Consider the following 15,621-nt stretch of genomic DNA (forward strand, 5'->3'; position numbering starts at 1 on the left):
GTTACATAAAGTTTTATATATGAAAATGTGCGCAATTTCATGTAAAATACAACAAAAAATAACTCATGGTTGTAGCTTTTATCTGTTTTGAAATATTTTTATATAAACCACGATAAATAGAAAAAATTCGACCTTCGGTCAACTTTAACTCGACCACCGAAATGGTTGAAAACTGCAATTGTAAGCTAAAAAACTTAGTCTAGTAATATTCAATCAATTACCTTCATTTTGCAACAACCGGGAAGTCTCTAGGACAATATTTTGATTTATGGTGAATTTTAGAAAAAAACTTGTTTTTACGTCCAAGCATTACGAATTCATGCATCATTTTGTGATAATAATTTCTCTGTGTTGCTTTGATCGTTTTACAATTTGTTATATACCAAAATCATCGCAATTTAGTGTACAATACAACGAAAATTTAACTCATCAGCTTTAACCGTTTTGCTCACAGCGCAATTTGTATACAATTATATATGAAATGTTTTTTTTTCATGCTGTCATATATTCCAATATTTATAAATGACAATGATTTTTTTCTCATTTCTGATGGTTGCATACTAAACTTCAGGCAGTGACAAAAAAAGGAGCCAAAAATGAACTCTTAATCTTGAAAACTAAGCGTGCTGTGATATTTTGAAAAAAAAAACTTTTTTCCGCTTCGGCACTAACTCCATAACGCCGCCGGTATACGACAGACACTTCGGTAAATAGAGGCTCGGATTTTAAGGGTTAAGAAAGTATTGCCTGGCTTCTTCCGGTGACATTGTAGCAGCGGTTGGAGAAACAGATGTAGGTTCAGATGCGTTAACTTGGCTGGCTGGCACCTGACTGGTTCCTGCTGAAGTCCTGCTCAGTTTCCTCTCGCATTTGACGCGGGAAGTCCCAGGGAATGATCCTTAGGTGTCGGAGGCCATCATAACACAGTAGGGGTGTTGGGAGAGAACTAAGGATGTCAATATACCCCTTCTATGATATATTGCCATATGTCATCACGGCCTCCGTTAATCCCAAAACTTTACCATGGGTGATCCATCAGCATTGGAGAACTGCAATTCAGGGGGCTGCCGCAATTCCTCGATACTGATGCCCAGTGCTTTTAGATGCTGCACTCCAAAAACAGTGGTATCTGCACCGGTATCAGGGATAACATTGATCTTCCCTGATTTACCGCCATATGCAACATGTAAATTGATAGGCGGTGAGGGGCAACCTTGAGGGCGTAAAGCGATGGAACGTATAGCTGTCTTGATGGTGTTCAATTTATTTTCCTTTGAATCCTTCGACTCCCTAGTTCCCTTTGACTTTTTCTGTGCACAGCAAACATCATAGTGGCCAAATTTAAAGCAAATTTGGCGCTCCTTAGCCAATGCGGGACATGCAGTGTATGGGAAATGGCCAGTTTTACCACAGTTCCTGCATTTGTGAGATGTTGCCTTACATGTGTCACTATGATGCTGTTGACCACAATTCTTGCATCTGCTACTTAAAGAAGGGTTTTTCTCCTGCGAGTAACTTTTCTTAGGTTGCGGCTGCTTAGCAGCAACCTTCTTTTGCTTCTTGTAGTTTGACACAGTACGTACTGAAGTCTGTGGAGCCTTTAGCTCAGTCGTTGTCTTCTTTGCAGCTTCAAAAACCCTGCAAGTTAGCTTTACTTCTTCAAGTGTTGCTGCAGTTGGCATGCTGATGACCTTCTTGGTGAGTTCTTCATTCCTTATGCCAACCAAAATGGCGTGTTTCATTTGCGCCTCCACGCAGTTAACGCCTTTACACAAATCAACCTCCTCTGAGAGCTGTTGTAAATGAACGAAAAAATCCGTTAAAGACTCGCCTTCTGCATGCTTGTATTGCATAAAAGCTAAACGGCGAAGTTCCTCATTCTGCTGACCCTTTATATAAGTTTCAATTTGAGTTAAAACACCATCCAAAAGCATAGGTGAGTCTGGCGGAATACCCAAGTTGTGTTCTAACAAGCGTCTCATCTCAACACTTAGACATGCCCTTAGCTGTATTAATTGCTTAGGTTGTGGTAAATTATCCAAATCTTCCATCTCTGCTTCCATTCTGTGTATTGTCTGTAGGTGACATCATGAGTTAATGTAGGCAGATTTACTGTAACCTTAGGTGCTTGCACAGCTAAATTAGACCCTTGGAGAACGCTTGCAGATGTAGGCACTGGGGTAGGGGGCCCTATGCCATCACTTGCTTGAGGTAGGGGGTGCCTGGGGCCAGTCATGGCTTCAATTAATGCTTTAAATTCTTCCTGATGCCTGACAATGTCTTCTTTTCTTTTTTCTTCTTCTTGTTTTCTTCTTTCTTCATCTTTTCTATCATGTATTTCTTCTTTCTTCATCTTGTTTTCTTCTTTCTTCATCTTTTCTATCCATGTATTCAAACATATTGCTGATAAAATCCATGGCCAAAGGGGTTGATGAGGGAGAAGTAGATCTTGAATGTGTTGGAGATGACATCATGTCAGTGGTGGTTGAGGAAGATGGGGAAGAAACCTCCAAAGTCTTCGGTCTCTTCCCTTTATCGTGTTTTGGCGGCATAAATAGAAAATTCAAACGAAATAAGAGAAAATATCGCTCAGCGCCCTCAGTGTTTTGGCGGCATAAATAGAAAATTCAAACGAAATAAGATAAAGTATCGCTCAGCGCCCTCAGTAGTAACGTCACAATGACGTCACAAACGATAGCCAATCACCGACTACAATAGCTCTAGCCAACAGAGCGAGATCGGAGCTGACAGCACTGTAATTGCTGTGGCTTCTTGCGCCGTTGCACACACAAAGAAAGCAAGTAGTCTCCCCTTAAACGCTGGCGAGTATGGGTGTGACGCTCTGTTCCAGCCTCTGCAGATGACCAACGCACATTAGGAATAATTTCGGTAGCCACCACAATATATTGAGTCACTGTGGTAAAGCCCCAACAATATACTGAGTCACTGTAAACCACACAAGCTCACTGCCAATATATACGTACATCCAAACAAAGTTCGAGTTCACTGCTGCTGGGTAACTTGGTTATGATGAACACAAACACTCGGTTCTTGCTTGCTTTGACCATGTCGGTTGGAGAAGTTAATAAATGATCGAAATTCACTTATGGCAAGTCACTCACTGCGCCATCTTTGTTATCATTCAATAGATAGTTATTAAAGGGCTTCATTGAAACACTTGCGTAAGTCCTTAAGCCATATAAACAGTGCGTGCTATGGGCGTAGACTAATTGCAGTAATACCAGATAAAGACAATATGAATAGCACGCCACATAAAATGATATAAATGCTACATAATATTCCCTATGCTCCAATAAACATGAATAGTAATTGCATTTACGTATTCCTAACACAACATAAATGCTAAATGTGTATTAGAAATACAGGTACATATTAATGATAATAGTAATCATACATATAAGTAAATAATTATGATAATCCATCAGGCGCTTGAGTGTATCTGTAGTGCACTCGATAGCTCTATAAGCCAAACACATTCCAAGATGGAGTGTACTACCAGGCAACTCAGCTTACGAACTCTAGCAAGGGTCAGAATACTGCCTTCTTACTGAGATTTTGTTTATCTTGGTATTATTTCTCTTCTGTCGAGGGTTAACTACTAATTTGAATCTCTCTGCCCAGCCGTCACAGACTTAGATTTATAGTTGTTTGGTTGGCTCGGAATTCTCAATTATAGTTAATGTCAAGTGCTGCACATTTGCCATTGTGGGAATTACCAGACAGAGATATGTCTCATTAGACTAATTATCATCTTTCTATTTACCTCAGGGTATAACAGAAGTCTGTAAATCTTCTGAATCATTGCAGTGGCCTATGCATCAACTGCAATGATTCAGAATGATTTTTCAGACAAATACAGTGGTTTTTTGTCTTCAATATACCTTTTCTAATTCATAAAGTGTTCAACTACTAGTTGTTCACCCTGAATTGGAGTAAATATTGGAAGATCCCATCTGCCCAAGAGTACCACTGTCATGGCAAGAGAAGAGTTCCCCCCTGAATCAACCTTTGGAGTGTCAAGAAGCGGTTCATTCAGGCAGTACATCCCAGTGTTTTGCATGGCTAAAGACTTGAAAAGCCTTCATTGCAAGCACATGCTTTTTTGCTGAACAGCAATGAAATAGCTGAAATTCTCTTTCAGTTGTCTGTAAATTTCAGGGATTAGAACTGTCCTCTTTGGTTGGCATCTTTGGCGGGACTTTTTCTGTCAGAATCGTGAAATTAACTTCTTTCCAATTTGACTGTGAAAGACATGGGTACACACTGCTCTAGTCTTTCACGGAAATACTATTGTCTCCCCTCAGTTGAAAATCTACTACTAATGAGAAACTTTTTTTCTGTCTTGCCATCCCAGGGACCTCAGGCCTCAGAACAGCATTTGACTCTTGCTTGGGACATGCAAGCCTATGCGAGAGTCACCAGACAGAATTTCTGATTTTTAAGACTGCTTCCCATCTCTCCCCGGCAGTAGCGAAGAGGATAGATTTGTTGCATGATCTTCAACACCACCCTTCAAAAGGCAATTATCATGTCGCGACTCATTCTCAGATATCAAATCATTCGGCATCTGTTTTGACGGGTCGAATCCTTCATGATCCTTTGTGCCTTGGACTTTGTATTTATTGATCCAGAACAGTCATTACTTTGTCCTTTTAATGGGTTGTTGGACCTGCGGAGACTCGACACCCTTCATTGAGTGTCAATTTCCTTTCTCCACTATGGGCTTGCCATGGAGAAGTGTCTAAGGAAATTACTTTCTTCTTGTCATGTGAGATCGCAACCATCGTCTCTGCAGATAGCTACAGCACATGCACGCTCTTCCAGAGAGTGCTTAGTGCCAGTGGCTTGGTCCTTTCATTGCACTCCGAAGAGTGTATAGTGCTGGAAGATAGATGTAATTCAAGAGGACAAGTTGCGTCTCTCGCCTGTGATGTGGAGTTCTAGAGGTAAGAAGGATGCGAGAGTGACTGGTCTCTACTTCTCCCCCCTCCTCGTCCTTCTACTTCTCTTTCTTCAGGTTGAGAATAGGACTTGAACTTACACTAGCTGGTTGGGCATTTGATGTGGTAAGCTTACACATTGAGTTTCCTTTTTATTTTTCTTATCAAAATCATAAAAGCAATTCTGCTCCCTCCTCTAGCAAGGGGAAGAAGGAGATGTGGGCAATAAGGCAAGAACGTCTTGTATCTTTACCTTATTGCCTTGATTGTTTATATTCCTCTCTGCTTTTTTGTATGAGTTATGATTCCTCACTCATTTCGAAAAGGCCCAGAGGTCTGACTTTTGATCCTGCAGTTCTTAAACTCCAATCAATATGTCAGAGGCAGGGCACTTCTCGCTCTTTTGACCAGGAGGAATTGCCCATGTATGCTGAACTCCAGTCAGTTCTAGAGACTCACTCAGATTTCTTCCTCCAAACAGTGAGTCTTTCTATTGTAAAGGACCGAGGGTTTGTATATTGTGCTGGAACAAATCATAAATCTGAGGTCCTTTACACGAACTGCCCACCTCATGCCAGCCCTCAATCTGAAACATGGGCCATAAGTAAATTGGAGTGTTTTCGTCCGGGTAAGTGGGTCTCCCCGCCTACCAAACGGTAGTTACTACCTAACCACCTTGTTCAAGAATTTAACAGACGTATTCCAGCTGCTACGCCCATAAGTATATACTATTGTAAAGGACTTCAGGTTTGTATAGTTAGGAAAATACAATTTTATTTCAAAAATTTTGATATTTCTCATCTTTCAGAATATCAAGGAGGATCTCCTAAGATGAAAATCAAATGACAGATTACCAGAAGGAAAGTCTCTCCTTCCTTTCTTTAATCCCCAACTTAGACTTCAATGCAGATATATCAGAACTAGATTGGGGGTGCTCTCCTAGATGACCAGAAAGTATTAAGAAATTGGTCTCGGGATCAAATTCGCTGGCACATCAACATGAAAGAGTAACAGTGAATTATTTAGGACTCCAGCATTTTGCAAAGAAAGTCCACAACCAGACAGTGATGGTGCACTCCAACAGCACCATGGCCTTGCTTATATACAGAAGCAAGGGGGACACATTGATTCTCCCTTTTATGAAACAGCAAGATCTCTCCTTCTTTGGGCAAACCTCAACCAAACAAAGCTGGTGACCCTGTTCATCCAGGGCTAGCTCAACGTCCTTGCAGTTGGTTTGAGCCATCACAAGCAGGTGCTCCCCACAGAGTGGACTCTACATCAACAGGTGTGCTAGGACCTTTGGAGACTGTGGGGAAGACCTCTCATAGATCTTTTTGCAACCTCCAAAAACAACTGACTTCCAGTATTCTGTTCACCAGTCCCAGATCCTCAAGCATGAGCTACAGATACCATGCTACAAGATTGGTGATATGGGAAGTCATCAACGTGATCACTCAAATGTGACAATGACCTAGTGGCCCCATTCTGGCCAAGACAGGAATAGTTCTCAGATCTGTTCAGGCTCCTGACAGACTTCAAGGGATTGTTACCCACCTGCCACATATAAAAAAATGGCCTGTCTTTCTTGAGAGATCTGATCACCGAAGCTCATTCCTCAATTGAAGTAGAAGTCTTATCTTCATGCAAAGCCATAGCTCACGAAGCAACTGCATTAGCCTTAAGGCATATTTTATTCTTACCCTCTATTTTACAAGTGACTTATTGGAGGTGTAAGTCTATATTCGCTACTCATTATCTTCATGACACAGAAATGGTGTACGGCAATTGCAGTACCCTGGGACTATTATTGGTGGTTGGTATGGTTTTGAGGGATGAAGAGTAGGAAGCCTTTCTACCTTCCTATCATCTTTGCCTTGAGCTAAGGTGTTTAGTTTGATGGAAGCCTTGGGGGGTACTGTGCACCTGGAGTACCCACCAGTCTTAGTGTTATAATGGTGGGGTGTTAATTTTTAATATTTGGTGTAGGTGATGATGATGTATTTATGTCTGGTTGATTGGTTTGTTGGTACTGTGCCCTGAGCAGGGGCACTTATGTATAGTATATGTCTGCTTGGTAGCCAACAGTCTCATTGCTCGCTACAAGCTCCCACTAATGTAGAGGTACATCAGGGCTACTTTTCCACACCCTACATGGTTTTGATAAGCACCAACCAGAGGCATATCTATCTGTAGCGGCCCTCTTACCAGGTAAGGAACAACAAGCATGGTATCAATGCTAGCAATTTGATATTCTGTAATTCATTATCATTAATAATGTTTGGAAATAGAAAGAGTCCATGTTCCCCAACTCCAGTGCAATGTGGGATTCAGCAATGTAAGTATACTGTACTTGGTAAGTTACAAACATAAAAAAAGATATTTTTATAATAAAATAAAGTAATTATGAATCAAAGGCCTCCATCCTTCCCTCATATGGACATAAGGGCAAAAAACATTTGATAACTCAGCTGGGTTGTTCCTTCCTTACCCTGAAAGTTGGTTGGACTAATGCACCTACACAAAGTATTGTTACAGCAAATTCCAAAATTCTGAGCTGTCGGCAGTTTAAACTTTAGGCAATATAATTAGTACTTGGTAAGTATATATAATACATTATCTTATTATAAAAATATCATACAGTGGTACCTCGAGATACGAAATTAATCCGTTCCAAGGCGGCCTTCGTATCATAAGTTTTTCGTATCTTGAACAGCGTTTTACATGTAAAATGCCTAATCCGTTCCAAGCCCTACAAAAACACCCCAGTAAATTATATTTCCAGGCTTACAACAAATGTTCTAGGGTTACGACGCCGATCCAATGGAAGAAATATGACTCCAAAAAGGCAAAATACTGTACATACTTGAGTAATATTCAACTGCATGTAATGTTCAACCCCATTTTTACTGCATATATTAGGACTTTAGCATATGTCCCTTAGCAATAAGCCTAGCCTATGTTAGCAGTTGCTACTGTAGCCTTGTCTATGATTCTGACATCTAAACCTAAGAAGCTAAAAGCTTAGAATATGCCAATAAAATGTATAAATAATCAGTATGTACTCATTTCAAATAATTATTAATTAATCATTAACTATAATACACAAACAAACAAAAAAAACTTTCCCACCTTTTGTTTACATTCAGCACTTACGAGTACCGAGCAGTCGCCAAGCAATCACTTTTCTAAGCACACAGTAAGCCATAAATTTTCATTATCTCTCTTCGACTAATGAAACTACCAAACAGTATAATAACCATTCATTTCTATTCTTTATTTTATCTTTACCTAATGGAGATACCGAGTTACTGACAGCTATAATGAAACATATACGTATTATTAAAACAGAAGAAGAATTCTAGAAAATATGTATTTGTTGGCTTCGATGATAGCAGTCTGATTTATTTTATATTTTATGATATCTAATTCACAATTTCTTTATTAAATGTATTGCATGTACTCATTTCAAATAATTATTAAGTAGCCATTAACCATAATAAACAATCAAACAAACAAAAAAGAGCTTCCAAACTTCTGTTTACGTTCAGCACTTACGAGTACCGAACGATCGCCAAGCAATCACTTTTCCTAGCACACAGTAAACCATAAATTTCATACATTCAACTTCCCTGTCAGATATATACTTAGCTATAGACTCCGTCGTCCCCGACAGAAATTCGAATTTCGCGGCACACGCTGCAGGTAGGTCAGGTGATCTACCGCCCTGCCACTGGGTGGCAGGAATAGGAACCATTACCTTTCTAGAACCAGATTTTCTCTGTCGCGGTAGTGTCAACATACGTTGTTGCTACCTCCTGACTTGATTTTCGTTTATCATCGCCATCGATCTTCTGGGCTGTCTTTTGCAGGGAAGTACTGGGTCTTTGGTTTGGCATACGCTTTTATTAACTTTTTAATGAATTTCGCTTCGAAATTTCGAAGAATATATTACTTGAAACTACCGAATTTTTCAGTAGTCACTCACATAGTTTGCAAGAAAGGGAATTATTAATATTTATTCATTAATACGTGTAATAAGTGTTAGAACTTTATTGAGGAAATATAAAACTCTAATTTCCTACTGTAGGAAGTCAGAAAAGCATATAACTAGATACGCTTCCTTTAGAAGCTTTAATAGCTTTTGTGCTAACGAGCAGTTAGAGTATTAGCAGTACTAGTAGTTGTTGCATCCTCATCACCTTCTTACTCCACAGAAACTACAAATTCATATTTGCAAATTTGAAGATAAATGGATTTAGCTCAAAATGCGAGCTCTTAAAAGGTAAGAAGTGAATATAGTGTTCCCCATTGCAGTGGAGGGTGCATCTGATCGGCTCTGTCTCGCTCCCAGGCCTAGACCTCTTCCAAGCTCCCAAGCCCAGAGGAGAAGGAATGTCGAAAGCCGTACGGAGGTTTCAGAGAATCCCCACTGGTCAGGCGTCCCCTCGGCAGGTTCTGTAGAGCGTCCCAGACTGCCAAGGATAGCCATTGGAAAGGTATCCTAAAACAGTGTGTTTTTCCTTTATTATCTAAACCTCCTTCCCCTCAGCGGATAAGGAGGAGGGATATTCAGCGACAAAGATTCTTATGAAGATACAAGAACAAGTCTCGTCATTGGTATGAATATTGAGAAAGGACGGTTTCCTTCCAATCAAGAGATCCCATCCAGCGGATGCGCAGAGGATGAAAATGGACCGATATGGACAGCTCCATCCAAGGCGCCTACCAGGCACGAGGCGCCTGACAGGTGCAGGGCTCCTTGCGGGCGCAAGGTGCCTGCCAGGATTGAGGATCCATCCAGGCGCAAGGCGCCTGCCAGGCTCCAGGCGCCTTTCCAGGTGCAAGGTGCCTGCCAGGCGCAAGAAGCCAGCTGCAAATTAGCCACCAGCCAGGCGCTAGGATCTCCAGCCTCATCAGATATGGAGATAGAAATTGACCAGGAAGCTCCTCTTTGGAGACTTTTCACAGGATCAGCTTTCTACTGACAGGGACTTAAGATGTTGTACAGACAGCCGTCGCCCTTGTCAGGAGGTTGCTGAGACTGTGGTGGGTCTTTCGCAAGCACGAACTTCTCCTGATAGGGACGATAGTTGTTGCACAGGCGGCCGTCATCCTTGTCAGGATGGTTCTGATGTGGATAGGGGCATGGTGCGGAATCAGCCCTCCCCTGGCAGGGACTCAAGATGTAGCACAGGCGGCCGTAGCCCTTGTCAGGTTGGAGCTGGGATTGCTAAAAGCCTTTCACCTTGCGAAAGGAGGCGCTCTCCTCCGGTTGCTCATTCTTCTCCCAACTTGACTGGACAGGAAATGGAAGATAGATCGGAATTGGAAGCCAATAAGGGGGCAGGTCTCTCAGTTTATAAGACCTTAGCAACCCTTTTATTGAGAGAATTCGTTCATTACTAGTAAGAGGATATTAAAATCATCCTCCTTCTAAAATAATGCAACCAACCATTTCCAGAAAGAGTGGCAATCGTTTGGAAATTGGACAAGATTCGTACGAGCTCTCACTCATTGATTAGAGGCTCTTCCAGATAATAGAGGCGTAGAATAAGGCCTTATCTCCAAGAGAATAAAAGCTTGAGAGATTCTCTTCGATCCTCGGTTTTCATTTGCGATCCCCTTCGGCTAATACTAATTAGTTTTTATTGACGAAAAGAACGAAGAGAGTAAAATTTCCATTCTCTCTCTGCATCGGAGAGGAAAGAATGTAGTAAGAAAATTTGGTGTATACGACTACTATATGACAAGTCATATACGCATACCGTAGTTACCTTTGTGGTTCGCGACGGAATTATCTGTATCCTTACTGGAATTTCCTAGTAAGGACTACGCTTAAAGGGTTTGTTACGACAACACCTACTCAGCTTCGGTATTTAACGAAGGTTGTTTTGCTTAAATATGCATTTTTGAGAGCTTCCTTAGGCTCGAGAATAATTTTATCATATTCCTTCATTGAATGGAGTAACTGGCAACTCAGGAAGAATGCAGCGAGGCAGCGAACGGGACTGCTGTCATTGTAAGCCAACACAGTACCATCCAGTTCTCGGTCATGAGCGGTTGGTTACATCTCTCTCCTACGGGATCGAATGATTAACCGTATCTCCCCCCTACAATCATGGACTTAGCCTCGAATTGAGGGGATTTATAGGCAAACATGAATAACATTGTATTCGTTTTGCTAAGAAGTTTTCAATAAAAAGATCCCTTGTAACCTTTCGGTACTGTTTACCGCAATGTAACACGATTATAGGAAAGAGATAGCAATATGATTTTAACGCAGTAGAGCAATATATTATATGATGCTCTCATGCTTACGAAAGTATAGTATTATTAGAGAACATTCTCAGTGAGAATATGGATGAATTTGTTGGGAACCATTTTTTCTTCGTGATAGAAGTTTTTTCCCCTGAATGGGCTATATTAAGCCTATCAAGAAATGGAAATAACATTTGAGAGGGTGCCGGGTACCAGGACAGAGGTACAGATGTCCTGGCGCATATTCTAAAGAATCACACCAGGGGCAGAAGCAAAATAATGGACTTGGTAATTTCTCGATATAGCGAGTTATTAATCGAAGGGTTCAGTAGCCTCTCTGACAGCAGGCTCGGTAACGGCACAGTTCGTTCCTGATTTCGTTCCCCTTTCTAACTTGAAGGGGGTTCGATCCCAAGGAGGGACGAAATGATTTAAATCAGTTAAGCCATTTCCACAGCTCTCTCATATTTCAAGAAGCATTGAGAATCTCTTTTTTTGCCCCTGTTCGCGTTAACAAGAGAGAACCTGTTTGGAACACGGACATGGAACGTAACGATCCTTAAGAGGTTCGCTGCACGATGTTGCACGTCCGTGAGAATCTTCTCGATCGACGATAATAACTATTAACGTCTGTATAAGCTGAGTTGGAAAGAGAGTTGTGGAAACCTGCGATACGTCTTCTTCATAGATCTTTTCGCAAAGTTGAAGACGAAGAGACTTCCTCTAGACTGCTTCCTTATCCTCGAACCAAGAGAGGTAGCAATATACGCCATCCTTTACTGTGATAGGGAAATAAACATTAGTAATTTTTTCTCGAATATATAAATTCTTAATGGACGCATTAAGATATTTACTGGCGTCAGAGGAAGAGAGGATGATGCCTTTTGCCCCATTTTTGCCTTCGGGAAGCTGGATTCACAGAGGTCACGTCCTTCTTACAGCACTTTTATAAAGGCTTTCACAAGAGAGGCGGTCTACTCTATCAGCCTCACTTAGAAAGGGACCTCATAAACCTCTACACTCTGAGTCTGTCTGCGTGCAGACTGACGAGAAGTGATAGGGATGAGAGGATTTTGCAAGGTGAATGACAAGTGTCATAGAAAAGACATAGAAGTGCTGCAGATCGTGCTGGATTGAATGAGGAAACTGTCCTCTTCCGATACCTCTGTGACCCACATAGCGGTTTTTCTTCCCTTTCTGAGAGAAGAATCACCTTTGTATTTATATCTGCTATCACAGATTACAGTAGTAGGCTATACTCTGTCTTTACAAAGGAACTTGAAGATAACAGAGGACTAAGTTCCTCGGGATCTTACACGATACCTTGAGAAAACCAACAGTAGGACATTATGTACTTCGAGTTGGAATCTTTTCGTGGCCCGCAGATTCCTTGTTCCGACAAGTGGGAACCTCCTCATCAAGCTTCTTTAGAAATGTTATGAGAAAATTAATTTTTTCTCTTGGCTCTAAGAACTACCAAGAAGACAAGTGAATTTAAGTTATGAGGTCTCGCATCGGATTCAATGGAGGCTCAACTATTGGTTCTTACCATCACATTATTTCTGGAAAAGAATTAACACCCTTCTAACCCTGCATCAGAGCTCTGAAGTTAAGGGACTTTCCCATTTGAAAAGGGAAGAGATAGAAGGGTCTCTGTGCCCGGTTGGGGCGCTTAAACTTTATCTTTAATAGAAGAAATCGCTTAAGGGCTTTCTATAGAGTCTTTGGGCTGTGATGAGGACATGAAACGCTTCCCAGAAGGCATTCAGAAGGAGAAGACAAGAGCCAAGAAAGCCCTGGGATCGCCCACTTTCGGCTCAGAGTCATCTTCAACTTCCAGACCTTCCCCTCCTTCGGACAAGGAAAGGGAAGATTCTACAACGAGAGACTTCCTTGACAGGCAGGAATAGAGCTCGTCAGCAACGGAAGTATTCATGAAGGATCCTCCTCGGAAGAAGACTCGTCTCTCTCGTCCTGTTAAGATAGCCAATCGTCTACGGGACGTGATTGGCTCCAAGCTCCTCCCCTGGTCCTAGGCCAAAGGATCCAGGTAGAAGAGAACCTTCCACCCTTCTCCAGTATCCGGACAAAATATTGTCTGTTTTTTGTTCAGGATCTTCGGACAGCGAAGCGCCAGCCAGGCGCCAAGTGCCAAACAAGCGAAAAACGCTATAGGCAGACAGCTCGAATGAACGAGTTTATTGTCTGATGCGGAGAAGGAGCGGACCAACAACCTGGCACAAATGCGCCAGAGGTGAACAGATCGGACAGGTGAGAGTGTCCGATGTGGACATCGCCAGCCAGCCTCGAGACTCCAGCCAAGCTCGAAGCTCCAGCAAGTGGGGAGGAGCCAGCCGGGTGCGAGGCGCCAGCCAGGAGCCAGGCGCAAGGCGCCAGCCAGGAGCCAGGCGCAAGGCGCCAGCCAGGAGCGAGGCGCCTGCCAGGCACGAAGCGCCAGCCAGGCTCCAGGCTTCATCCAGAAGAGAGCCATATCAAAGAACACCCTGGTCTTCCTTGAGACAAGTGTGATCTCTAAAGCACTTCATAAGTGACTTGATGATTCCTTCAGACAGCTGAGAATTAAAAGCGCATGAAGTGCGAGCTTTTGCGAATTCTTGTTCTTTCCATAACAATATGTCATAAAGGACATATTAGCTGTCACATACGGGAGATGCAACTCTGTGTTGACTTCCCATTACCCGAAGGATGTCAAGTTAACCTACGAGAGATCCTTCTCTCTTGGTTTATACGTGTCTGCGGATACGTTGCTGGGATAGGGAGCCGATACTGATCCTTAACTAGTGAGTTAAATTTATTTAACGTGGTGTCTTTTCTTTGGGTTGTTTGAAAGGAGTTTGGGGATAACTCTTTTCAAATTAAGCACTAACCCTCGTGTTAGGATCAGGTGATCGGGATCGGTGTTGTGCTCCTTAATTATGCCACTAGGCATAGGTGTATTGTCATGTAAGTGGATAAGACCCCATTGACAGTCCCACAAGAACTCTTAGCCATAGGTCACATCCTTGCTGAGGCTCTTGAGACGAAGCAGACTCCTAAGCAATAGCTAGGAAGGCAACCCTCCGTCTAAACAGATAGGAACCAAGGTTTTTTATATATTACCTACAACGCATGTTGTTTACCTGTCTAATCAGTAATTAGCTGTCTGTCTCTTACCCTCCGCCCAAAGGTGCCAATCAGCTAAGTATATATCTGACAGGGAAGTTGAATGTATGAAAATGATATTGTTATTGTACAATAAAGTTTCATACATACTTACCTGGCAGATATATACAATTAAATGGCCCACCCAGCCTCCCCTCAGGAGACAGGTGGAAGAGAAAATCTGGTTCTAGAATGGTAATGGTTCCTATTCCTGCCACCCAGCGGCAGGGCGGTAGATCACCTGACCTACCTGCAGCGTGTGCCGCGAAATTCGAATTTCTGTCGGGGACGACGGAGTCTATAGCTAAGTATATATCTGCCAGGTAAGTATGTATGAAACTTTATTGTACAATAACAATATCATTTTTCATTATCTCTCTTCAACTACTGAAACTACCAAACAGTATAATAACCATTCATTTTTATTCTTTATTCTATCTTTACCTAATGTTTTTTTTATTAAATGTATTGCATGAATAAGTTCGTCAATTTACAGCATCCTTTTACCAATAGAATATATAGAGCACAAGGGTTAGATGCTGACCAATAGGAGAGTAGGACCTTACGGGGTGACTAGCATCAGGAACCAATGGGAGAGCGGGAGGATGGTGGTAAGTTTACTCAGTTGGCGGCGCGCAAGTTTTAAAATTGTTCTTGGTGGTCCGGGCGAATCTTGGGACTTTACAGCAACAACTTTTTGTAACTTGAACTATTTTCGTATGTAGAGCCAAAAAAATTGGTACACCAAAGCTAGTAGTAGCTTGTATGTATAACCCACCAATGATGAACCGAACAGATACTAATGCATGAAAATAACTATCTTACTTATTTCTTAAACTTTTTATCATGAAGAAAACTGCATCATGAAAAAAAAGTTGAAAATAGAGAAACACAACCTTATGATGATACCAAAGGATAGCAATCCTTGTAATTACATTCCTCCAGAAAGTGAATCCAGATAAGTGAATATTGAGAAAAAGACAATCCAAGACAAGCATACTCTTTTATACAGTGTGGGAAATGTATGTGGTACTACATGCATGTGCAACACCTCATGGTACATGCACGTGCAACACCTGATTAACAGAGAATGAGGAGTTCCCATAGCTGACACTTATAAGGGCCTCATTGTAACATGTAGTACACTGAACACCTTTCCAAAGTTAAGATTTTTATTTGTAGAGGGTTTGTCTGAGAAACATTTTGTGACATTCATAATAATAGTATAAGTTGGAAG

General features: G+C 41.7%; 1 protein-coding gene across 7 annotated transcripts in view; it reads left to right on the forward strand.

Annotated features, from left to right (window-relative positions):
- LOC135196184 (glutamyl-tRNA(Gln) amidotransferase subunit B, mitochondrial-like) overlaps positions 1-15,621 on the forward strand; it is a 579,413-nt gene that overhangs the window by 415,925 nt on the left and 147,867 nt on the right. The window lies entirely within an intron of this gene.

Source organism: Macrobrachium nipponense, chromosome 17, assembly GCF_015104395.2.
Source record: "Macrobrachium nipponense isolate FS-2020 chromosome 17, ASM1510439v2, whole genome shotgun sequence".
In the NCBI taxonomy this organism is placed as follows: Eukaryota; Metazoa; Arthropoda; class Malacostraca; order Decapoda; family Palaemonidae; genus Macrobrachium; species Macrobrachium nipponense.